General features: G+C 46.1%; 1 protein-coding gene across 6 annotated transcripts in view; it reads right to left on the reverse strand.

Annotated features, from left to right (window-relative positions):
* The window catches only part of CABIN1 (calcineurin binding protein 1), a 1,968,820-nt gene that overhangs the window by 219,243 nt on the left and 1,723,743 nt on the right, over positions 1–25,834 (reverse strand). The gene's annotated exons all lie outside the window — the stretch shown is intronic.

Consider the following 25,834-nt stretch of genomic DNA (forward strand, 5'->3'; position numbering starts at 1 on the left):
TGAAACATTGATGGCCAAGTAAAATTCGTAGAGTTTCCATTCAATGCGGCAATGGAGTATGCCAATTCAGGGATCATGTCATAACCGCTCCCCCTACCTTTCAAAGGGGACAGGTTTGCTCCTGCTGAAGTCGAATCAGTTACCCTGTCCTTATGGTATTTAAGACGGCCGTCAAGGCTTGCCTTGTCCTAGAGGGAGCCCTGTACCTTTGGACTTCTCTGCAAAAAGAAGGAAGCCATTGCACGTGAAACATTTTGGCATCTACACCAAAATTCCAGGCTTTTTCAGAGCGCCCATCTAGAGATGAATGCAGTAAACAATCTTGGCATGAATTAAAAAAGATAAACTGTTCCCATATAATCTTTTGACCGTACTAACACTTACCCTGACGTTCTAGTACTAGGTATCAAAAAGGCAACCCAATTTTATTTTTTTCATGAGACTTGTATTGCTATGGACACGTCACCACAAAACATGAAGGCATTTGAACAACCGGGCACAATGCCTACTGGAGCCAGGGCCCACAAGATCAGCAAAGAGGTGCCCTTAGCCAAGCGCCAACCACTGCAATTCAGAGGCCAATACATGGGGGAAGCTCACTTTAAATCCAGGGATCAAGGAGCTGCAACACAAATCTATCCAGCCAATTGGCATAGGCTTGCATACCAAGGCTGCACACAACAAAAATAAGATGTAGAAGTCCATGTATAGGTCTGAAAACTCGGAATTGTCAAATACCAATGCACAATTTAAAAACGAATGGCTTAGTGGAAGAGGATAATATCTGTTCTGGTAGAATGTTTTTACGACTTCTGCAATTTCCTCTCGGCACGCATAAGCGCCTGGCCCTCCAATTCTAGTCACGAAGGAACCCTGCTAAGTGGTTGAGCACGAAGGACCACGATCTCTTGGATAAGCATTTTGAGTGCTGAAGCAGAGGAACCTGTTGAGGCTCTGAGAAGGACATTTGTGTGGGTGCATGCAAGGACTCGCTGGGGCTTTGCTGTGCCCGTCAGGCTTCTCTGTTCAAGAGAAGAATGCAAAGGAAGGAAGAAATGAGACTGAGGCCAGCCAAGGAGACCAAAGAGTACACCGTTGGGAGCTTGTATATCTGATAAGCGTCCAATGGTAGACAATTTGATACTGAATTCAAATGCTATATAGTTTCCTCGATTCAGAAAACAAGCCTGTACATTTCCACCCTCGCCAAATGCATTGTCAAGGGTAGCATGATTCTGCAGGGTGCTCCTTCACAAGTGAATGCTTACGTTTTCCGAACGCAAGGATGCCATCTTGCCTACTTACCTAATAAAACATATGGATGATGTGCTGTCTGATGAGATTAAAACAACATGCTGCACCCATCTTACAGATGTTTATGTAAACTGTGAGTCCTTCCCACACAGAAGTGAGCTCATACATAGAGGTAATCACAGGAAGGCACCCCGTCCAAACTACTGATGTGGTTGAAGAGGAATTGTGGTATCGATCAGAAAAGGATGTTTGATGTGGGAGTGGTTGTCATGCCTTTACCGCTTCCCATTTTAGTTATTCTTTGTATTCTGTGCAGAACAAGGCACATTTGGAATTCAGTAGTTAAGGAAAACATATTGCCAGCTGAAAATATGCTAAGTCATTAACACAACATTGAAAAATTGAACCATTTGGGACAAAGAAACTCATGCATCCGGTTCAAATTACTTGAAGGAAATCACCCATCTTGTAATTTGCGATTGTGAACAGTGGGTGGCAGTGTCTCAAAGTGAAAATTAGTGTAATCCGTACCAATGTTCACATAAATTCATGGGATATGGAAAAAAAGAGCGGTTTGTAGATCAGTGGTTGCCACCATTTCCTGTAATAAAGTACTGTAGAAACAGGCACGTGCTGCTATAATTGATGTTTAGCTGCTTCTGAGGTTTAAAAATAATCTTTCATCACAGACAACATCTCTACATACAATATAATAGCTCAAAAACCGAGCTCATGATATTTGGCTCCAATGTCGCAACAAACAGTTTAAACGAGGCTTAGGCAAGCTTCAAAGTAGAGGACTGTCTTATCCCGTGGACAAAAAAGTAAAAGCTTTAAGCACCACATTTGAGGCTTCAGTCCGAAGCTCATGTCAACCATGTAGTCATCAACTCACAGTATCATCTCAGGGTTTTACGTCAAATCAACCCTCTTGTCTTGCGCAAGAACTGAGAGACCCTGGTCAGAGCCATAATAATGCCTCGGCTGGACTACTGTAACGCCCTATTTAGCAGAGCTAACAAGCAAAGTGTATGCAAGCTACAGGTCGTCCGAAACGATGCTGTGAAGATAGTTTGTAACGTCTCTAGAAAAGAACACGTCACCAACCTCCGGAAAGAGCTTCACCGGCTGCCAGCGGAGAAGAGGATCCAATTTAAGATCCTGTCACTGATTCACAAATGCCTATATGGTAATTCCCCCGACTACGTGAAGCAATCTCTGACGCGACAATCCCAGCAGGACGTTGCAATCCTGCTCCACTCAACGCCTTACTATTTCCCACGTCAAACGCACCAGAAGAAAGGGCAGATCTTTCCCTTTTAGAGCTGCCAAAGCATGGAACTCTCTCCCAGTGAGCCTGCCTGTGTTTAGGAAAAATTTGAAAACTCTATTGTTCGAATAGACCCCCACCAGCACCCCACCACTCCTTTCTGTCCTGTACCTGCTGAATGTCAATTTGTATATGTGCGCCCTGATGCCGTCGGGCTATGGCATGTTATAAATAAATAAAAAATAAATAATAGCTGAGATTCCAAACATGTATACAAATTTGATTCCTTTCCTTGTTTTTTAAAAAAAATAAGAATACATTTCATTTGATATAATGCTTGATGTCCAAGCTCTGTAATTTGAAAAGAGGTAAGTAGCCGCTTGTGTGAGCTATCTGAAAGTGGGTTTGGTTTCGTACACCTACCGGGGTGTACTCCTGGCTGGCCCCTTGCTGGCTACAGACTTCTCTGACGCTTTTCGCCGATTCGGTTTTGTTCATCCTGTCCTTGGACCTCAGTTTTCCCCTCACGGGCTATGGGCTTTTCTTCCCCCTTTGTTTTCTCTCTTTCCTTCGCCCCATCCTCGGCTATGCTCTAGGTAGGCCCCTTGCAGGCTACAGGCCTCGCTTGGGGGCTGCCCCTTGCCATCGCAGGCCAGTTTCTTTGAATCGTATTTCATCATAAGTATTTTCCTGCATTTTACTGCATATATGTGAATGGGAGTGGTTTTGGTTAGCTAGAAATGTGGGGGGTGATGGGGGTAGAGCAGCGTGCTGTGTTTCTCCCACCCACAGTAAAATAAAGAATGTTGAAATGGGATTCAAGGAAATGCCTGAGAGCAAATCACATAAACCATTTTCTTGCCCCTTTGTTTGCGCCCTTTCATTCACCCCTTCCTCGGGTATGATCTTGGTAGGCCTCTTGCGGGCTACAGGCTTCTCTTGCCCCTCTGTTTGCTCTCTTTCTTTTGTTCACCCCTTCCTCTGGTATGATCTTGGTAGGCCCCTTGTGGGTTACAGGCTTCTCTCGCCACTTTGTTTGTTCCAGTTCGTTCACCCCCTCCTTGGGGCTTCTCTGGTCCTTTAAGTGATGTTGCTCCAAGCAGTCTCATCTTTCTGGGAGAGTGAGTGTCTGTGTCCCAGGAATCTGGTATCTCTTGCCTTTGGTGGTGGTGGTGGCACTCCCTGCCTCAGTGACCCCTCTCTGGATCGAGGTTCCGCCTTTGTCAAAGTTACAGCATTCTCCACACCATCTTTGGATTCCCACCCACGGCATCCTCACCTGCTCCTCTGTGCGGCTGTGTGAGCATGCGCTCCTCGCTCTGTGCAGGATTCTTGCCCCTTTACTACTTGTTAGTTGGTCTAAGTATCTCCCTGGATTGGAAGAAGCTTGATCGGCACTGGTTTCCACAAGGGCATTAAAGGGGCCCTGCACACAGAGTGCTCACTTTCCATGTAACCAATAAACATGTAAGTCTTAGGGGGAAGGGAAGGTGGAGAGACATGCTTCTTTGGGCATTCCTTGTCCCCAGATGGAGGGTCACCTCCAGTGGATCCTGCTTGCACTGTCCCCTAAGGAGGATGCTGCTTAGCAGGCTCACCTCCATAATCCTGAAGTGGGTGCCCCCCATCCGCCTTGGGGAGAAGGGACAAAATCTTTGAATTCATAGTACATAAGATATAGGATTCCCTATGAAGTCAGCAAGCATGTGAAGGGGTGGAGAAAAGAGTATCCATGGATGGGAGATGGGCCTAGTGAAGGGTTCCACCATATTTGTTTCTGTTCAAACTATTTCCTGTGCGTCTATTTCCTGCAGACAAGGTACTCTGGATCTGATGTCATAAGGCAAAGGGCATTTGTTTCAGACTTTCTTAGACCCAATCCCCTGTGGTATTTTGCCTTTAAAAGGAGAGAAGCACCCCCATAGTCCTTCAGCAATCTCTTAGAACTGAGAATTGATCTGCACCCTTGTTGTGAATACAGCCTATCCCAAATGTTTCTGCCTGTGATCTGAAGACAGAAGGCATAGGCATGCTCCATCACTTAACGATCCCCAGGGACAGTGGGGTGACTGTTTTCGACCAAGTCCTAATTGCTGGCTGCACTAGTACCAACAACACAGTGGGTAATAGGAAAAATTGAGTTGCCACTGTGTTCCATCTAGTATTTTGGACTTGACTTTGTGAGGTGGAAACATTTTATGATTGTATACTGCTATGTTGTGTATATGTGTGTTTTAATGTTTTGATACTTGTGCTTTGATAAGATGAATTAAAAATGATATTTTATGAAACACCTTTTCTATAGTTGAATACATTGCGCGCAGCCCATATTTGTTAAGAGGTTGAGTAAGGAGGATTCTAATGCAGGGTACACATTGTGTCATTAAGATGTTTTATGTCCTTCCTTTTGTTGAATATATACATTGTATCCCCACTTGGTAGGAGGGATTATCACCGTAGTGTGTGGCAACCCTTGAAAGAAATATGTTGCACTAGTACCAAGAAATTGTTCACTGGATTAGGTCTCCCAGCAAAAGCAGAATCAAAGGGTTGATACCTGGCACTTTCTGAGAACAGCCTTAATGCCAATGTGGGCACCTTCAATGCTGTCCAGGCTGCAGCACGGATACCGCCCGAGTCATCCTTGACCTCGACATCCAACCACATCCCCATTTCCGAGCTGGACGCTCAAGCTCTGCTGTCTCTACATCCAGGACCCACAGAGTGTTTTAGTGAACGCAATTCGACACCGACCCCTGGTCACCAGCTTCTTTCAAGCTCCCACCAAACACTGTTGGAGGGCCCAAACACTGTGTTGAGCCAGCCAAGCCTGCACAACTAATGCAGCAGAGGGAATGGTGGAGCGTCCCCCTGGGGGCACCTCTGTTGAAGCGGATTTGCACCTGCTTGCCAGAGGGGGGCTTGACCTCTAGCCCTGTGGGCGAAGGGACAAAACCCTCTGCCCCTGTCCGCAGGTTGCTGATGTTGGACAGCCAGCCAGAGAAAGTTTGCAGTCACCTTTGAGACCTGGACTTTTTTTTTTTTTTTTTAGGGACCCATCAGCCTTAGTACTGAACAGGTTGTTGCCATCAAAAGGCATGTTCAAATATTTTTCCTGGACACCCGAGGCAAACCATGAGTATCTCCTAACGATTGTGCTGGTAGCCATCAACCAGACTACACAGTCTGTGGTATCCAGGCCAGATTAGAGGATCTGGCAGAAGGTCTCCTTGCCGTCCCTGACCAGGGCCTCAAGCCCATCTCTCCTTCCGGGATGTGTTCAGCCGCCTCCGATATGATGGACTAAAGCCCGAAAGAGAATGTTGCCAGTGCACAGGAGGCATTGACACATTGTAGGCATAGGCTTGCAGGGCCAAAAACCTTTCTGTCCCATGCATCCAAACTTTTGCTCACCTGATCAGGAGGCAAAAAATGAAAAAAGATTGTTTTCTGACTCCCTGTGGCAGCCATCACAGCAAAGCACTCAGGTGATGCATGGGCAGACAGGAAATCTGGGTCTGAGGGCACCAGCCTGTGTTCTTTGCAAGGTTGCAGTCAAGAGTCAACAGTCAAGAAAGAGGCTGGTGTCCTCTACCACCTAACTGAAAAGGCAAAAGGGCTTCCATCTTTATGCCTTCATCCATGACGACTGTCATCTCGTATTGTACCTTGGGAAGGGAGGGAGCCACCTAAAGTATCTGCCACCTAAGCAATAAGGCACTGAAAAGCCGCCTGAGGTTTGCCTGTGGTAAAAGCTGTAAGCATGTCGACTTCTAGCGAGGGGTCTAGGCCACTTGCATCCTGCAAGTCGGCCACAAAATATACAAACCCCAATTAATGCAACAGAACTCCTCCGGGAAGTCTTTAAGTTCCCTAGGTTGGAAGGGTTCCTTACCAAAACGGATGGAGGCCCCCTTCCTCATAAATGTCTTCAAGACTAGACATGAATGTACTCTCAGGGAGCGGGGCATACTTTCGAGGAACTTCAGCATCATCACTGAGGAGGGAAACATAGGGGGCGGATGACCAACACCCACAGAGTAGTGTGGCCACGAAACGGGATCTTGTATGTCGTACGTTAGGCCAGGGCCCTCCTTCTGCCTACCTTTTTTTTCTTTTTTTTTTTTCTTCACTTCACTGACCTTCACTCTACCTTCTTCCTGTTTTTTTTTTTTTAAACTGTCTTCATGCTCTCGTCTGAGCACTCACCTATGATCCCACATCATTTCTTTTACCTTACCAATTGGTGCCTTAGCTTTTACCTTGTATTTCAATATCTGGGTGTGTTTGGGAAAGTCAAATTTGGGTGCGTCTTGGGAAAGTCGAATTTGGGTGTGTTTTGGGAGAGTCAAATTTGGGTGTGTTTTGGGAGAGTCAAATTTGGGTGTGTTTTGGGAGAGTCAAATTTGGGTGTGTTTTGGGAAAGTCACATTTGGGTGTGTTTTGGGAAAGTCACATTTGGGTGTGTTTTGGGAAAGTCACATTTGGGTGCGTTTTGGGAAAGCGAAATTTGGGTGCGTTTTGGGAAAGCGAAATTTGGGTGCGTTTTGGGGAAGTCAATTTTGGGTGTGTTTTGGGAAAGTCAATTTTGGGTGCGTTTTAGGAAAGTCAATTTTGGGTGTGTCTTGGGAAAGTCGAATTTGGGTGTGTCTTGGGAAAGTCGAATTTGGGTGTATCTTGGGAAAGTCAAATTTGGGTGTGTTTGGGAAAGTCAAATTTGGGTGTGTTTTGTTCACCTACACCTGCTAGCCCAGTGACCGCTCCATACCTCTGATCTTGTATATTTCTCCTACTGCCTCCTCTCTCTACCTGCCCATGGCATTATCTGTTTCTCTGATCTATTCCAACTGTTTCTCTATCAACTTTCCTTCACTTCTCACAAAGTCTGGTAAGAAGAAATTCAAAAGGGTTATATTGGTTTTTAACCCTGGTCTCCCCATCGCTGATACCTATTCCAGCGCCTCTGCCAGACAAACCCTCACTGACATCCTCTTTTTCGTTCCTTCACAAGATCTCTGCACCCCTCATATGATCTCTGTGCTCTGTCCTGTCTCCTCCTCTCCCATTAATGGTGGCACCCGCTGGGAAGTACGTATGGATCTCTTTGACTCCTCCAGAGTCTTTATTAACATCTATCTAAATGGTACTGTCATGCTGCAAGGCCCTCAGGCCAACCTCCTCTTCTTTGATAAGCAGTTCCCTCGCCTCATCAACTTCCTCTCATCTCCAGCTGTCCCCTGCTCTCTTTCTCTGGCTACCCTGCCCTCCTCCGCCTCCTCCTTTGCCCCATCTCAAGCTCCTTCCACTCCTCCGCAGGGCGTACCTACGATCTGTACCCCTCCCCGGAAGGTCTTTAAGTCTGGCAACCTTCTCCATCTCGCCACTCTAAATTCTCGCTCGGCCGTTAAACACTCGTCTAACATCTGTCACCTCCTAGAAGAACTCGACCTTGATGTACTTGGTCTCACTGAGACACGGTTCACAGCCAGCTCTATCACGAGTTTTGACACTCTCCTCCCCGACGGCTACAAGATCCTCACAGCTCCCAGATCCAATCGGCCTGGAGGGGGTGTAGCCCTTATCTTCCCTGAGTGGATCCCTGCCTCTCTTATTCCCACTCAAGCTTACTCCTCGTTTGACTGCCTAGTCTGCAGGCTCTCTCTCTCTCTCTCTCTCTCTCTCTCTCTCTCTCTCTCCTAGCCACTCTCTTACTGTTGCTACTCTCTACCGGCCCCCAGGTCAAATCACCTTTTTTCTCTCTGAGTGGGCTGACCTCTCCTCTTCCCTCTTGGCCTCCACCACTCAACTTCTCCTCCTTGGTGACCTCAACATTCATCTTGATTCTACCTGTCCCTCATCTTCACTCTTTCACGACCTCTGCGATTCACTCTCCCTCTCCATCCTACCGGCCCAACTCACTTGGCTGGCCACACACTTGATGTCTTGATCTCATCCGGCCTCCCTCTCTCTACTCCCCCATATCACTCCTCTCTCCTGGAGTGATCACTGCCTCCTCTCCTCTCATCTCTCCAACCCCTCCACCCAAGCTAAGTCCACTCCTAGATTGCCACCCACCTTCTCAGATATCTGGCCCATGAAGCGTGTTTCAGTCGAGGCCTTTGCTGCAACCACCCCTCCCCCCCCTTCCACCCCAGGCTGACTCACACCTTGACACAGCCCTCTCTCTTCTCTACTCCTCTATTTCTGCTACTCTTGATACTCTTGCCCCCGTCATGAGGATCCGTTTGAAGTTCAAAGCCAAGTGCAATTCTTGGTATAACGCTGATCTAGCTACACTTAAACGGAAGTGTAGGGTGGCGGAAAGGAAATGAAGGGCTTCTTGCTCATCCTCTGACAAACTGGCCTGCCGCCTGCTCCAAAGGCAATACCGACTTGCTGTCCACACTAAGAAGAGAGTCCACATACAAGCCTGTGTCTCTGAGGCATCTAACAACTCGGCCGAACTTTTCAAAATCTGCAAGGAGCTGGCCAACCCTGCTGCAGTCTCTACCCCTTCTCTCTCCTCACAGGATCTTTGCAATGCCCTTTCCTCCCACTTTATCTCTAAAACCCAGGACATCCTGTTCACCCTCTCCTCCGCTCCCCCTCCTACTCCTCCTCCCTCTCCTTCTCAGCTGGCTGACCCTCCCTCAGCTACCCCCCATCCCCCTTTCTCCTCATTTCCTCTTTTCTCCCCTGATGAGATATCTAGACAAGTCCGATCTATGAAAACCTCATCAAAACAGGTCCACCCCTGTTCCTCTAAAACCATTAAGGACCACATTGACACCCTTGCGCCGGCCCTTGCTGATTTCTGCAACCTCTCCTTTGCCTCTGGCTCCCCACCCCCCTCTTAAACACTCCCTTGTGCATCCTCTCCTCAAAAAATCCACTGCTGATCCGTCATGTCTGGCAAACTACCGCCCAATTTCCATTTCTCCCTTTTTGGGCAAGCTCCTGGAAAAGCTGACCATCTCTCAGCTTAATCTCCATTCTGACTCTCCTGAACATCTGTGAAAACCTGCTCTCTAACCTCGATTCTAACATTCCCTCTGTCCTCATCCTACTTGACCTCTCCCTCTGCGTTTGACACGGTCAACCATACCACCCTACTCAATCATCTTCGTGACAACCTCGGCATCACTGATCAGGCTCTGGCCTGGTTGACCTCTTTTCTCTCGGATAGACCCTTCCAGGTACAACTTGGGTCCTTCCTATCTTCTATCTCCCTCTCCACATGTGGTGTTCCCCAGGGGTCTATCCTCTCGCCCTGGCTTTTCAACCAATACCTGGCAACTCTCGCTTAAGCATCTCAATGTTCTGCTCAACTTTTCAGTGCTATGCTGACGACACCAAATTAATTTTCAGGCTTCCTTCAGCCTCCTCCTCTCCTTCCCTCATCTCCGATTGTCTAATCGCCATTCAAAATTGGTGTGCCGCCAATGATCTATGTCTAATCCTCCTTATTGGTACACCATCTCCATCCTTTCCTCTCACTCTTTGGCCGGCCTCCCTTGGCCCTCCTCCCACCCCCACTTGCGCGGCTAAGAACCGTGGGGTTATCTTTGCCTCTACACTTTCCTTCTCCGCACACATTTCTGATGTCTCCAAAAAAATCGAACTTTTTACTCCACCTCCTTAGAGGTACTTTACCTTTCCTCTCCTTCCCTCAAAAGTTTACCGTCTCCCAAGCTCTGGTTCTTTTCAGACTGGATTACTGTAACAGCCTCTTCCTAAATCTACCTGCCTCCACTCTCCGCCCTCTACAACTAATCCAGAACAGGACTGCAAGACTTGTCCTTGGCCTCAAGCCCTGGGATCGTATCTCTCCAGCCTTGAAATCCATTCATTGGCTCCCAGTGGATGCAAGGATTACATTTAAAACCCTCTGCATTGTCCACAAGGCTTTCTGGGGCCTGGGTCCAAAATACCTTCAACTATCCCTCCGTAAATACCTCCCCTCTCGAGCCCTTCGCTCCTCTGCTTCAAACTCCCTCAGGGTTAGTCGTTTCGCAAAAAAACGAGCTGGGGGTAGATCTCCGTCTTCGGCTGGTGCCTCCCTTTGGAACAGCCTCCCGGCCACCTTGAAACTTGAGGAAAAACATCTTCGGTTCCGGAAACTTCTCAAGACCTTCCTCTTTGCCTCTGTCTTTGGCCCTCTTCTCCTCCGTTGATCTGTTTCTTCTCATGGCATTGTGCACCTGGCCACCCTCTGTTCTTTCGGGCCCAGGTATCTGCTCACCCTGCCACCCTCCGGCACTGCCTCCAGGCCACCATCTGCACTAGAGTTCTGTATCTGTACCCATACGGTCCCCCTCCGACGTTTCTTCTGCACTTATCAGATATACCTTTCTGACTAACTTTCACCTGCCACTTGCTGGCTGCACTACCATGGTTTAAAGCTCTTATTTATTATTTATTCTATTTAATATTTATTTATGTTTCCTCTCCTCTGCTTCGCACTTTCCACTCCCCCCCACCCTGTGCGCTTTCTTAAATGTCACTGGGCCTAGTAAGATCGCTGTTTTCTGTTTTTTCTTTGTTCCCCTCCCTTTCTGCCTGGTCACGCTCTGAAACACTTGTGTACGAGCGCGATATAAATAAAATATCATTTAATTTCATTTCAAAGGCACACGGCCGTACAATAATTCTGCATCTTTGCTGACTCATCTGAAGACAGTGGAAGCAATCAGTGCCGGGGGCCTTGGCAAAGATGTTGAGCATCTTGAGCCTGAAGGCCTTCCATTACTCAGGGGTAGGTGATTGGGTGGGGAAATGTACCCATTACCACTGTGCCATTCCTCCTCAAAATATTGGACAAAGCCGCCTACATTCAGATACAAAAACACCTCGACTTGTATAAGCTCCTAGGAGCAAGACAATCTGGTTTCCGTCCACTTCATGGAACGGAAACCACCTTAATTGATTTAAAGACGCAGGTCGACGAGCTGAGGGATGGAGGAGGAACAGCACTCTTGCTCCTACTTGATCTCTCAGCAGCATTCGACTTGGTCGATCACAAGGTACTCTGCAAACACCTGGACTCTGCTGCCCATTTCTCTCCTGAGGCCATCAAGTCGCTAGAATCTTTCCTCAGCGAAAGAATAATGAGAGTTTTTTCCCCTTCAGCCGCAGCTGACCCTACCCCTATATTATGTGGCGTTCCCCAGGGTTCCTCCGTCTCGCCCACACTATACAATATCTTCACCAAACCCTTGTTCGATGATCTGGACCTTCTGGGTATCACCTACACTAACTATGCAGATGGTATACAGATTCTCCTCCCGCTTTCTGGGGATCATAGGAAGGACTCGGAATTGGTGAACAGGGTATATCTCGTTGTTCAAGCATGGATGGCCACACATGGCCTGTGCTTGAATGACGACAAGACGGAGTTGATAATCCTGGGAACACATATGAACACCAAAAAATTAGGTCAGGAATTCTCCTCCTTCAACATTGATGGAAATCCTATCAGGGTCTCCAAGGAAGTAAAATCCCTTGGTTTCTACTAGGATTCCACACTATCATTCGACAAACAACTAAATTCCCTTGCCTCCTCCACCGCCTACACCTGCAAACTGATAAGAGCAGGCAAGCCTTTCCTCTCTAATGACAGTTGCATGATCTTGGCTAGAGCACTTATCCTCTCCAGGATCGACTACTGTAATGCCCTTTACAGTGGCGCCAACAAATCTACCATCCAGAAACTTCAAACGCTCCAAAACAATGCTTTGCGAGCAGCGCTTGGCATAAATAAAAGAGCACACATTTCCACCATTAGACATCAACACAAATGGCTATCTACAAACCACAAAATTCAATTAAAAATGATCTCCTTGACACATAAAGCTCTTAACAACGCCGCCCCAAGCTACCTCACGAACAAAATACAAAAAAAAACCTCCCTCAGACCTACTAGAGCTACCAACACTAACTGCTTGGTAGTACCTAGATTTAAACTAACCACGGTCGGTGGGAATAGTTTCCCTGTGAAGGCGGCTAAAACCTGGAATCTATTACCCAACAATCTAAGAGCAGATCAGCCGTACCCACTATTCAGAAGGAATGCTATCCAAAATCTTATCTCCAACGACCACTAGATATAGCTTTATAGTATTCCCAGACCTGACACTGGTCCCTCTCCTCTGTCTCACGATATGTTATGCGTACCATCTTCTATGTAACTCATCGACCTGCACGAGGATGGTCCTGCACATTTGTATACTATTACTGTATCTTGTATAACATGTATAACTTGTATAATATCTATAATATCCATTACTGTACCTTGTATAATATGTATAACTTTTACTGTATCCTATATAATCTGCAAAGATGTAAGCTTTGCATTATCCTACCTGCTGCGCCCTTCTACCTATGGGTCTGGAGCGCATTAGGAATAAAACAAACAAACAAACAAACAAACCTGCAGAGCTGGATCCTCAGGGGGAATCCCTGGAGTGGTGGCATTGCTTCTTCGATGAGAAAGCATAACAGTGCTTGGAAGAATCGCCTGGAGACTGGGAACTCCTGCAGTTTTTCATCTTCTTTTTCTCCATGCGGACCAGGGCAGTGCTTTGGTGCGGCAATCCGCGCAGGGCGACCTTGAATGGGTACACTTACTACCCTTCTCTCTGTGGGGGAAGGTGAAAAACCTTGCCTCATGTTGCCGAAGTGCCTCAGGGTTCATCAACTGGCACAATATCCACTCCTTCATGTTGTGCCCCTCACCGAAGCAGTAAAGACAAATGCGGTGAGGATGGGAAACAGGAACGTAACAACCGCAGTCAATGCAGGTATTGAACCCCAACGACTTTTTCAGACTTGGCATATCGAAGAAAAAGCAAAGAGCGGTGTCCCAAACGAGCAGAGTGTGCAGAAAAAAACGAACTGAGGTCACAGTGCCTGTTTATATAATGTTCCTGACATCAAGTCTGGAACTGGACAGCAAAAGGTTTCCGAAGATCAACTGCGCTGGGAGATATAAAAAATGAGAAACCCATGGGAGGAAATAATCCATTAGAAAGACAAAACCCTTACCAACTGGCTCACACAAATAAACGGACACCAATGCCTATCGAAATAGGAAACAGAACAGACGCTTCCAAAGAAGTGAACAAATCTCAGAACATTAATGGACAACAATCTAATACTAGAACCCCAAGTCACTGAAGTAGTGAGAAAATGCTAATTCCATCTAGGCACACTTAAATGTATAGTACCAATTTGCATTTTCCCACACAGGCACAGGCCACCATCTCCCTAGTCATGTCAAGAACAGACTACGCCAACAGCATCTCCCTTGGAATGCTGACTGAACAGATGGATTTCTGAACTCTGATCTGATGGGCAGAGGTTCAGAAGGCCAGCTTAGTTTCTTGGAACAGGGTAACCTTCTAGACAAGCCATACCAATCAAGGTAGCATTGGCGGCGGTCAAGACTAGGTGTCAGGAGGGGTGAGGGTAATTGAAAGCCCACAATGATCACACACAGTAAACAACACTACAAACAACACTACAAATGTAAAAATACATATACATTTATTAAATGCCTTTTAAGTCAAGCACAAGTAAATATGCAGCAGTATTAACAAAACCAACACAACACTATCTATGAAACATATATCCAGTAACCAATTGCCTAAAGGGATATTCACAAGTAAAGATGCACAACCTGAAAAGAAAGGGGCCACACAGTGCAAATATCTTTTAGGCAGTCCTTCACAATTCAAACTCTAGCTAAGAGGCAGTCCAGTCCTTAAGATGAGTGGAGCCTTGAGCTCAAAAGTACATTTGGTGCTGGTGCACACGGCTGTGCGGTTAAGTGGGTCTCTTCAAGGGGCTGTAGCAACTCAGGAAGGTGGGTGAGGCAGTGAACAATAAGTTCCACCTATTCAAGGAGGGTCTCCCCAAGAGGGCAGAACAGGAACCAAGAATTGGGAATAGCAACCTCGATAAATAAGAGTGGCCCTCAGGGGACACTCATGCGTAACTGTCTATGGATGCACCAGGGGCCACCGGTAAGGGATGCAAGTATCACGGTCCCCAAGGTAACTCCGCCTTCACGCCCTCGTTCCACCGATTAGTCTTGTTTGAACCAATAAAGACGTGATCAAGACTCTGCACTCTTCCTCCTTTTGGTTCCTGAAAGGCTGCTTGGCAGTTGCCATGCTCACGCTGGGCCTTAGGCAAACTTGGAGGAGCTCAGCGCTCCGCTACAACATGCAGTGATGCCACTGCGAGACAGCCGCTTCAGCGTCTACGTTTATATCGTATCTAAGGAACAGCGTTATCCCAGAGCATACAAACCGGAAGCAGATACTACGGCGCTACTTCTGATCTTCATTCGTGGACCTTGTGAAGCTTTGCGTTGTTACTACTTGTCACGCCTTCCGTCTGTTATTGTAACTTTGGATCACTCGTTGCAGACCCAGCATTCCGCTCCTGGACTAGGTACTCTTTCTGCTTCAACTCCATTCTTTGCCTGCCCCGTTACCGACCCTGGCACGTTTACTGGTATTCCTTTTCATCTCTGATTTTGCATTTGTCTCTGCCCGCACTGCTACAGACCACGGCACGTTTATTTGGTATTCCTATCTGCCCTCTGATTCTGACCTTGTCCCTACCCGCATGGTTACTGACCTCTGACCGTTTACTGGATTTCTCTTCTTGGTTGAATAGGATTGCTGACCTAGCCTGCAATTGGTATCCCAACCCCCTTGACGCCTACTCACCTCCTGGACTCGCCTTACCCTCGTCTTCTGTCCCCTCTATCCAGAGTTCTCGGCACTAGCGCGACCCTCGTTCCACCAGGGTTAATTCCCATACTAACATTCCCTCCTTCCGTGTGCACGTTTAGCTGGACTCCTCAACATCCCTCCATCTCGACACGCATTTGTTCTGGCTATTCTCCTATTGTATTCATGGTAAGCACTGCTCCCTATTGTCGTTCTGGGTAGGTGGGGAAGGTTTGGTAATATCGTTGTCCGGTCTCTTAGAATTGGTTTTCTTTTCCTTACAGGGGCCATCCACTAGACGGGGATTTCCTCGCTTCACCTCTAAGGCTGGCAGATCTGGTCATTCAGGTCATTCAGGTTAGTTAGAACCTTGTATTCCTTGTTCTTACCTGCTGATATAGGGGTATGTTCCGATTCCATTCCTTTTGTTGTTTCAGCCTGTTGTCTTTCGGGTGTTTACTACATACTCGCCTTCCAAGTGATCTACCCATCTGTCCCTTACATAATTATGGGCAGTGGGGTGTATCATTTGGAAGGACTTATTTGAGGGGGAAAAAGCAGAGAAGATCTGGAGTGAAGTCTTTGTTACTGATTCTGGCGGGCTTTCGGAGTGAGTACCTTTTACATTGTTACCTGATTTGTGATAGCAAGTACTTACCGACCCTCGGCGCACTGCAGACCAAACTTCACCAGTCCAGTCAAGAACTTTCGCAGGTTCAAATCCTGCACTTGAGCAGCTCTGTGACTTTCAGGGGCTACGTTCCAGGAATTATTCTGTGGCGAGACAGTGGCGATTTCTCTGGTCCTGGTGGAGGGATCAGGCCAGTTCAAATGCAGCGAGTCTGAGTGCACAGGGGGCCACAGCAGCAAGGCACCCACAAAGATTGTCACCAGAGCTGGGCGCCAGAGTGACAATGTTCAGGCATACTCTCCTAACTCCGGAACTAGGAATGCTAGGTGTACCAAACTCGGCGGGAGAGTGCCTTATATCCAGAGCTTACACGGTCTCCAAAGGCTCAAGTCGAAACTCGAGACAGCAGCAGTTCCAGTGCACAGGTCCCGTATGAGCTGGTCAGTTCACTGGGCTGTCCAGGAACGCTTTCAAAAAGGCTCCCTTACAGGTTAAGCCGGAGGTGCCAAGGATTGTTGGTCCCACTATTCCAATGGGTCGAAGCACCTTTGCAGGCCTTCCAGGTTCGATCAGAAACGGGGTCTGATGGGACGACAGCAGGGTCAGGGTGCCAAACCTTCCAGCGGGTCACCAGCGGTTCCACAGAGCTGCTTCTTCATTTAGGGATACTTGGCTCCTTTACTAAGTTTGGTGTGAAATCAGAGGTTCGACCTGGAATTGGTGTAAGATACCTTCTCTTTTCCAAAATCTGCTTTGCGCCAAAACGAAGAGAAACCAATAAGAGGTCTGCTCACATACAGCCATCCCAGACGTGGACCAATTATGGACCAGGGTCATCCCAGTCATCCCAGCACACCAAACATCCTGGCACCCAGGATGTGTATTGGAACTAGACAGCTCCAGCCCACATCCTGGAGGCACACATACAGGGCATGCAGAAGCCTGCGAAAGCTTCGGTTTGCATGACCAAATAAGGAATTTCCCGGGTCTGCTCGACCTGGGGAAGGCAAATGGACAATATGGCCAAAGTACAGAACAAAGGACCTTGTGGCATGGCCATTTTAGGCACTGGCCACTATCCTGTGCCAACTGCGGTAAATGCGGTATGGACAATTGGAAAGAATTGACAATACATAAAAAGTAGCAGCTGCCACCAGCTCTGTCCAGGGCACACTTGTACATTCACCCAAAAATCCTTTGAGCGTGTCTAGGGCCTTAAATGTAAAAAAAGGGCCGCTGCGCACTGTACTGTAAGGTAATTTGTTGCCCTGATAAAATGTTACTAAAGAATAGCAACAAAGTGAAAGACTAAGGGAAACACAGTCTCCCAGTACTGACAGTCTTAAGGGTATGTCAGTTTTCCCATAACAAAATGAGCAAAAGCCCAGTGGAGTGCAGCAGAAGGCTGGTCTCCACTGGCAAAGGTCAGGCTAGGATGGTCAAACAACAGCAAAAGGTTGCGGGGTTCACAACTAGAGGGAAGGTTACCCATAAATGGAAATACTATCTTACCAAAAAACTAAAACAGATTTAGAACCCAATAACAGGTTTACTCCTCAGACTCACTAACAGAGAGCACATCATCACACCAGCACTACAATCCCTACAGTGGCTACCAGTCAAAAAAGGGCGTTACATCAAAAACACTTAATGCACAGAGTAATCCATAGTGCAGGGAGCAGAAACTATCTGCAAATTCCTGCAAGATAGAATCTCCACCTATAGACCGAAATGAACCAAGAAATCAGCAATGACGTACACCCTGAACCCAAACAATATACGAAAATGAATTATGGTGGATCAGCATTTTCACACAACTCAACACAACTCTGGAACTCACTTCCCCAAGGAAATATGCAAAACAGAAGAACATCTGACCATCAGAAAATCACTAAAACCAGGCTCTTTGATTTGTCAATCTAAAAAGTAATCCACCGTCCAAGACAAACACGCAACATCAACACAAAGAGGTACACCAATAATCAAGGGGTAGCCTTTGGCCTCCTGGATCAAGACAACTAAACTGAGCTGGCCCAGCGAAAGAAAACAAACGTAATATCACTAACCACTGCACAAGAAATTTCAGTCTGCACCAATGTACGCAACATCGGCATAAGGCTCGGTCCTTCCTATGATTAACCCTAACAAAAATCTCATATTTGTGCAAAAACACCTACACGTGACTACCACAACACTAACTCTAAAATCATACAGCAAAATGCACACCGCCAAGAACTTTCGGTCACAGAACGCTAAAATTCCAACCCTTAACAACCTATACAGACTCAAACACCAGAACACCCACCAACATATAACACCTAGAAGCAAACCAAACACACACTGACCAGTTTTTCCAAACAGCAAAATCACTCTTGCGCTCTCCCTATTGTCCCACTAACAAATCCTCCCAGTATTCCTTTTCAGATTTGCCAGAGCGCCATGAAAACGTCAGCGGTGCGCATCATAAATCACATTAACAGTACATAACATAATAGGGTGACACTGGCATCATAGAAGTGACTAATAAAACCAGCATAAGGGAAAGACAGTAAAGGACTGACCAGATCGGTGGAAGAATTGCCGTGATGAGAGCTCAGAAGGAAATGAAGTAGACCTTGATGACGTGACAGCGGGAAGGAGATGTTTGGAAGTTCTATGCCGAAACATACCATATGGTATCTGTGGCAGAGCCAGAAGCGATTTTGGATTGGGTCGTTGGAAGTAACACATCAAACCGAAGAAGATCCACCAAAAGATGCAGATGAGACACTTGTTTCTAGTTCTCCGATTGTGTTGTCAAGTCATTGAACTGCCTTATTGGTCAAAATGCTTGCAGAGCTCCTGAAATGGTGCTCCTGGCCTGTGGAGCACAACACATTCCTGCCAAGCTGTGGACGCAAGGTATAGCTTTGGTGAACTGTGTGGCGAACCAGAAGAAGGAGGCAGGCCAAAAGAGGACATTTCAAGGGTGTTCATTTTTAAATGATAAAGAAAGCCCTCACTATCCCTATCGCTACAGGGGGATTCCCTACCTATGAAACTAAAATAAAGGGTGCTTGTCTGTCATCTAAAGAAATCAAAAATTGTCCTCCGTCGAAACCTACTTTCTATCTAGCCCTACCACTATTGAAAACAACCTACATAACCAGAGGCTTCTGTCTGCTACTGGTGGATGGGCCTTGCCTGGCCAAGGTCACAGACTTTGATCTCCAAAATGTTGTTCAGTTCCATGAAAGAAAAAAGTTTTAAATAAAAAAATAAATCACAAATGTTATCGCTTGCATGTGAAAATGTCTTCATCTGTTGTCTCACGACCAAGTTCCCTAATTCACCCCCACAAACTCCTCACTCCTTGATAATGGTTTAAAAAGTTCTGTTTATTTGAGGGATTCTTCTAGTCTCCCTTTTCTGTCCAATTGTATCGTTCTCTGTATACTTGCTTTCATATATTTGAACCCTTGTGGTTTGTTCCCACTTTTTACTTCAAGGGTCCCTCAGACACTGTTGCTGCTTTAAATCCAATACTGTTCACTTCAGGTTTCTTGGGTTCCCATAACCATACTTATATTTTTCTTCTCTTTGTTCCATTCTTCTTTCCCATCTCCGAGCAACCCCAATATCTATATCTGCGTCGGATCTTCTTCCTGGGCTTGGCACCTCCACGAGACAACTCTCCTGTGTCTACTTTTCTCTTCAGTTTGCGAGGGCCACTCCGATGGCTCCTCCATTAACCTCTGGTTCACTTTTCCATGTGGGTACGGCTCCAAATAGTCCTGTCTCAGCACAGACTCGAGGCTTCGTTCCTTGACATGATTCTGGTGTTGGCGTTCATTAGAGGGCTCCCAGCCCACCACAGCCTCTGCATGGTCACACCACCAGTGGAGACTGCTTTTCTGCCTCCGTCTCTGCAGTGAATTGTCCACTATACACATTGCTGGTCCTCCGGCGTCCTTCTTTCTCTACACCCTGTGCTGGCGATGCGGTACTGCAAGACTCTGCCCCACCTGGAAGTCGTGTTGCCAGAGGCTCACCTCTGTGCTGGATTCTCTCTCTCTGGGTTCTTCGTCCTTTAATGATTGCTACGTCGTTTCAGGCAAGGGGCATGTCGTTCCTCCTTGTATGGGGAATACGCTCCTGCATTGTCCAAAGCCAACGAAATGGGTACAATGTCACTGCTAGTTATAGGGAATATAGTGTTACTAGTATGTTTCGCAATTCCCCTATAAGTAGAAACTGTCTTCATGGAAGGGAGCTCCTTATGGGAATGAGAGTCCTTGTCCCTTAAAGGGGAGTCACTCCTAGTGAGGTCCCTTAAAGGTGAGTCACTCCCAGTGATGGCCCACTTGCCCAGACCCCTAGGAAGGGTCTTGCTTAGCTGGCTCACCTCCTTACCCTCAAAGGAGGTGGCTGCCCCATGGGGAGAAGGAACAAATACTTCGGATTCATCACAATTAACGCCGAATTTGACTACCCAGTCCAGCTGCCAGAATGATGAGAGAACAAACTTCTGACGATGACCAAGGCAATGTAAGACCGTGTGTCCATCGGTAGTGATTAAAAGGGCACAATAGCCACTATGGACACAGGGAAGACCAGACAAGGTTTCACTACACCCAAGAACCAAGTCCGAGGAGAGGAGGGGAGGGGACTTGTGAGAGCCCAATAAAAAGAAATTAAAGTCTGCCTTGCTGTGTAATAGTGGCAGTGAACATCAACATTTAAGCTGGTGAAAGCCTAAAGTGAGTGATGGTGGAGCACTGGGAGAACTAGATAGAGGAGTGCAAGCAATGCTGACCAAGGTGGACAAAACAGAGGAGCTAGGGGTAGAGCTAAGCAGGGTCACCTGGGCAACCAGGACAAAATGCCTTGGCAGGTACCATATGCTGCATGTTGGTTGAACTGGGCCGCTTAACCTATAGGGGATGGAGAAGGACTGAGCTTATTGAAGTGCTGCATATTGGGAAATTGTGTCACCTACCCCGTGGCATAGTGGGAAAACCTGGGTTTAAAGAAGCAATGCATGCTGGGAAACAATCTCCTACCCCACAGCAAACAGGCCAATACTGTAACTAGTGAGATGCTCAATGTTTGGAAATTGAACCTCCTATCGCACAGTCATTAGGGACATACTGTAATGATAAAAATGCTATATGTTGGGAAAGTCTCATATTGCAGCAAACTAAGGAAGAGTAGAGTACAGAAAACTGCATTTGGGGAACAATCCTCAGCACAAAATAAAGAGACTGCATACAAAGAAACACTGTACAATGGGAAATAAGACTCAAAACCAACAACAAACTGACATTCATTTGTATAAGGAAACACACAGATCTTGCACCACTGTCACAGTGTGTGGTTATAAAGACACTGCACAGTGGAATCCTGAAGGTCAAAGAGAATTAAGGTACAACAAACTATCATATTCAAGTGGCAGGAGCATTCACAACCTAAAGACATGAAGAAACCTATTATTTTCAATTTGACAACTCAACAATAACCAAACATCACCCATCATGACCCAATACTGTTCATGTTCCTTAATAATGGCTTGGTTAGTTTTTCTCATTTGAGTGCGTCCATTATCTCCTTTGCCATCAAATCTCGCCTGTTTGCCATTGAAGAGGAGGTGCAGTATATATGGAAAAAAATTCACAGTGCATGCTTTTATTCAGCACAGGTTAATTTTAATAGTAGACTCAGAAGATTGAGTCATTTCACGTTTGTATTGCAGGTGAGAAAATAACCCCCTGCAATGCTGCTGGCAAGAAGTTTACTTTTGTGTCCAGAGTAAATGCCAGTGAAATGTACATGCTGGAGATAACCTCTTGGGGTGAGATATACAAACACTAGAGTAGAGTGAACCTCTTAAATGTGAGAGATGTAGACATCTGAGATATTGATGGTGGGCTATGCAGGCACTAGATGGCTATTTTCAGGGTTGAGATTTGTATCCCAAAATATCACGAGTTCCATAGGTTGGAGACCCCTGCACTGGAGGTTTTGACTGTGATGGATGCAGGCATGTGAGATCTTATTGCATGAGAGAAATGTGGGTACTACAGAACATCTTGAAGGGGGAGAGATGTAATGTATTTATTGTGCATTTGTAAAGCGTTTATACATCAAGTAAATTGTGTTTCGAAGCGCCCAAACATTAGAGATCTCCTTGCATGAGAGAGATATAGGCACTAGAGATCACCTTCCAGTTGAGAGATGTAGGCACTGGAGATGTTCTTATAGAGGAAGAAATGTAGCCACCAGAGATCTTGACTGCGAGATGTAGACCATAGAGTTTTAACAGTGGGGGGATGAAGGCATAAGAGTTCTTGATGGTGAGGAACGTAGGCAGTAGAGATATTGGTGCGAGAGATCTAGGCACTAGAGAAAGTCATATAAGTGAGAGATGTATGCACTTGTGGCGAAGAGTTCGCAAATTAATCATCTAACAGGAACACATGCATAACACTTTTATTGAACGTCATAAATTCTTTTTGACCGATTTGCTTAACAGTTGCTCATTATTATCTTCCTGCTTTTCTGCATCTCCCTTGGGGTTTCAACACATCAAGTTCTAGATTTTCAGTCTTCCTGGCTCCACTCAGATTTCTAGGCACTTTTCAGTGCTCTCCATTCCTCTTACAGTATTTAGATAATTGGCAGGTTCTAAGTGCCCCTTTTCGAGTTCTAGGTACACTGCAGAGTTGTCAGCACCTAAAGTGCTTAGCACACCACCCAGGCTCTAAGCACCGTTCAGGGTTCTCAGTTCCCCGCTCAGACTCTAGGTACATTTCAGGGTGCTAAGCACGCCTTTCAGGCCCAAAAGCCTTTTCAATGTTTTCAGCACCCCTCTCAGGCTCTGGGCACTTTTCAGGGTTCTCGCCACCCTCTCATCCTCAGACCCTTTCTAGTTCTAGGTACTCTGCTAAGCTCTTAATGGATTATGAGGCATCAGCATGGCCACATGGCAGTCTGCTTCTGGGAGTTGAAGGCCTTCTGTGGCAGCCTCTGCACACAGCAGCTCAATACTTCCTTATCCAGGGGACAATTCACTGCCTTTCAGAAATCTAGCGTTTCGTATAATAATACTCTAGCGTTTCTTATGCTATTCCTCTTGAGTTCTTGAGAAAGAAAGGAGGGGAACTTGATAAACAAGGACAACTGGCGCAAATGTTTCCAATTGAGTTCATGGTCACATCCTGTTTGGCTCTCTGGTTCCTGACACATGACCCAGAACGGTATGGTGATAGAAAGGCTGGTTGAAACCCTGAATCTTTGCAGTTAGTTACTGTTTATGTACATTTGGTGAATGTACCAAATAGATCTTACTTTGTGGGAGGAAAAGGTTGCTGAAACGTCTATTTCTGAGTATTTCTTTTACTGTAAATCTGTTTTTAATCTAACATTTTCCTCTATTTTAGAAGGCAGCAGGAATACAATTATTCCATCCTGCCGATAACTCAAACTAACTCTACTGCCCTCCCATGCACAATACATATCTCTTGTGTTCGCAATGGAAGATTTTGTGTGCATATTCACGGAGAATCAACGGGAAGGAGAGGTTTGGAACTGAAAGTCTTTTCACCCGTTACATGTATTCTAGGACCAACTGATCTGAGAATATCTTTACCAATTGCTGCGGAAGCAGGGCATTGTATTTATTTATGGGTACTGTGATTCTATTGCCTATTGCCGAAGACTTCAGCAGTGTCAAAAGAAAATCTTTACCTGATCTCTAATCCCCACGGTTACTCACTTGCAGCTGTGAAAGTAATGAATGAAAATACCCATCTGTGATCTCAGCGCCCCTATTGTTACACACTTGCAAGTTGTGGAGTAACAAACGAAGATCCCTATCTCTTCCCACTATCACTACCAGCTTGCAGATAGCTGTGGCACCAGTTGGTTTGCTGTCTCGATGACCTCTTTACCACATTACTTGAGAAAGACAGATTGACTGAAGATTGCACAGTAACTTGCTTCTTTTTTGACAAGGTTGCTTTGACAGTTTAGGAGGCAGTGGTGCAGTGTGTGGATTCTCCAGTTCTACCCCTGAAATTCCAACTTTGTACTAGGAGTGTAGGAAACACCTGCTGGATGACCCTCCACACTCTCTTACCTATGAGTGTCTTTGGTGTATTTATCAATGGTTGACATTGCTTTGAAAAACGACAGAACACGTTACAAAGAACACAGAGACTTTATAACTGCATTTAATAGGTGAAATACATGATTGGCGCCACATGCAAGGAACCAAAGGTTGGATGACTTGGTTCTCCTAAACAGTTGGAAATGTCTTTGCAACTACTCAGGACATGCAGCAGTTTCCATTCTATAGTGTGTCACAGGCAAAAGGTAATCCGTCATGATTGATCTAAATCAGCAACCATAGTGATTGTGTCTCACAGCAGGTGGCTTAAGTAGCCACTACCCCATTAACAGTTTTAATCTTCATTTGGACAATGCTACTTGACCAAGGTTTGTTGTCCAACATTTAGCACTGTTTGTTGAGAGTCAAAGACAGGATAAAACAGACAGTATGATCATGGCTTCAGTCGGTGCAAATGTGATTGCAAGAACAGAGTCCCCTTTTAAAAACCACACTTATTTTCAGCTATTATACAAGGCTATATAGGGGACCTTACTCTGAAAACTTGCTCACAGCCTCAACATAAACCTCATCTTTGGGTGTGCTGGTGTCATTCAAAAAGCGGTCTCTGCCAGGTACAGAAAACTTACTGATTGTGTCTAAGTGCTTTGTCTAGGTATATATCTAAAAAGCAGTCTTCCTAAATAGTACTGCATGTCACTGTACCTTCAAGGAGATGGTTATATGCCACAGACCCTAAACACCAAGCTGTACATTCTTCTGTACCGCATTAGCCAACACAAGGCTACCCCTCAAAAGGGTGCTTTTATGATGCGTACACGGATACGCCTATCACCACAACATGTCATACTCTATACTATTTTGGACCATTCTTTGTGCGATTCTGTATGGGTTGGAACTAGTCACCAGGCTGCTTAAACATCTCCACAGGCTGGCATACTGCACAATTCAGCCCAATAGGCTGCCTAATGTAATGGAGATTTTTCTAATGCATTAAACAAACATTTAGATACCCAGACGTGGGTGCCTAGACTCCTGGGCCTAGACAGCCGAGCTACACCTCGCTGGTGACGCCCAATGAGGCATGTCTGGGGTTGCTTGTAGTCTGGTGCTGAAGTGATCTGAACAATGGTCTGGAGGGTTGCACAGAGCATTGCCACGGGTTAAGATTAATTCTAAACCTTCCAGTCATCACCTCTTTTGTTTGTTCTTACAGGGATTTTCAAACTTCTATAATGTTTGCAGGCTCTCCATCTTAGACCAAACCCCAATGTTGAAAGATTTTATGCAAAAGAAAACGCTCAAGTGTGTCACATTTTTAAATGCACTGCAATGTTGTAATGCTATTAGGGGAGAAATAAGAGTATTTTAGCCATCTGGCCCTCACTTTTCATGACGGACAAAACAAATATAATTGCGCTGCTATATTTTCCTGTAAACATTTTTAACATTTTCAAATTCACAAAAGACCTTTGAGAAGCATTTTACCTCCACAACAGCCCTGGTGAATGCACCCTAGGATCACAGGCTCCCATCTGTAATAAAAATGCCTTTATGCTCTCCAACCATACAGCCACAAACCGAGATGCACACAGAGCTCAGGGTGCTTCCTGTCTGCACATGCATGAGAGAGACAGCAGAACAGTCTCATGTTACCGCTCTCCAACTAACCGAACCCAGAAGAGCGCCTGGAAACCATGTAGTGGGTATCCCAGTTACATAACATTTTCAGTCAGTCTTTCTCACCAGTGTAAAATCCCATGCAGAGCACTGTCCGGGCAGCTCAAAACATACTCTGAGCTCAGGGCCACCTTCTGTTTGACCGCCAATTC

Source organism: Ambystoma mexicanum, chromosome 10 (assembly GCF_040938575.1).
Source record: "Ambystoma mexicanum isolate Mex_15411 chromosome 10, UKY_AmexF1_1, whole genome shotgun sequence".
Classification (NCBI taxonomy): domain Eukaryota; kingdom Metazoa; phylum Chordata; class Amphibia; order Caudata; family Ambystomatidae; genus Ambystoma; species Ambystoma mexicanum.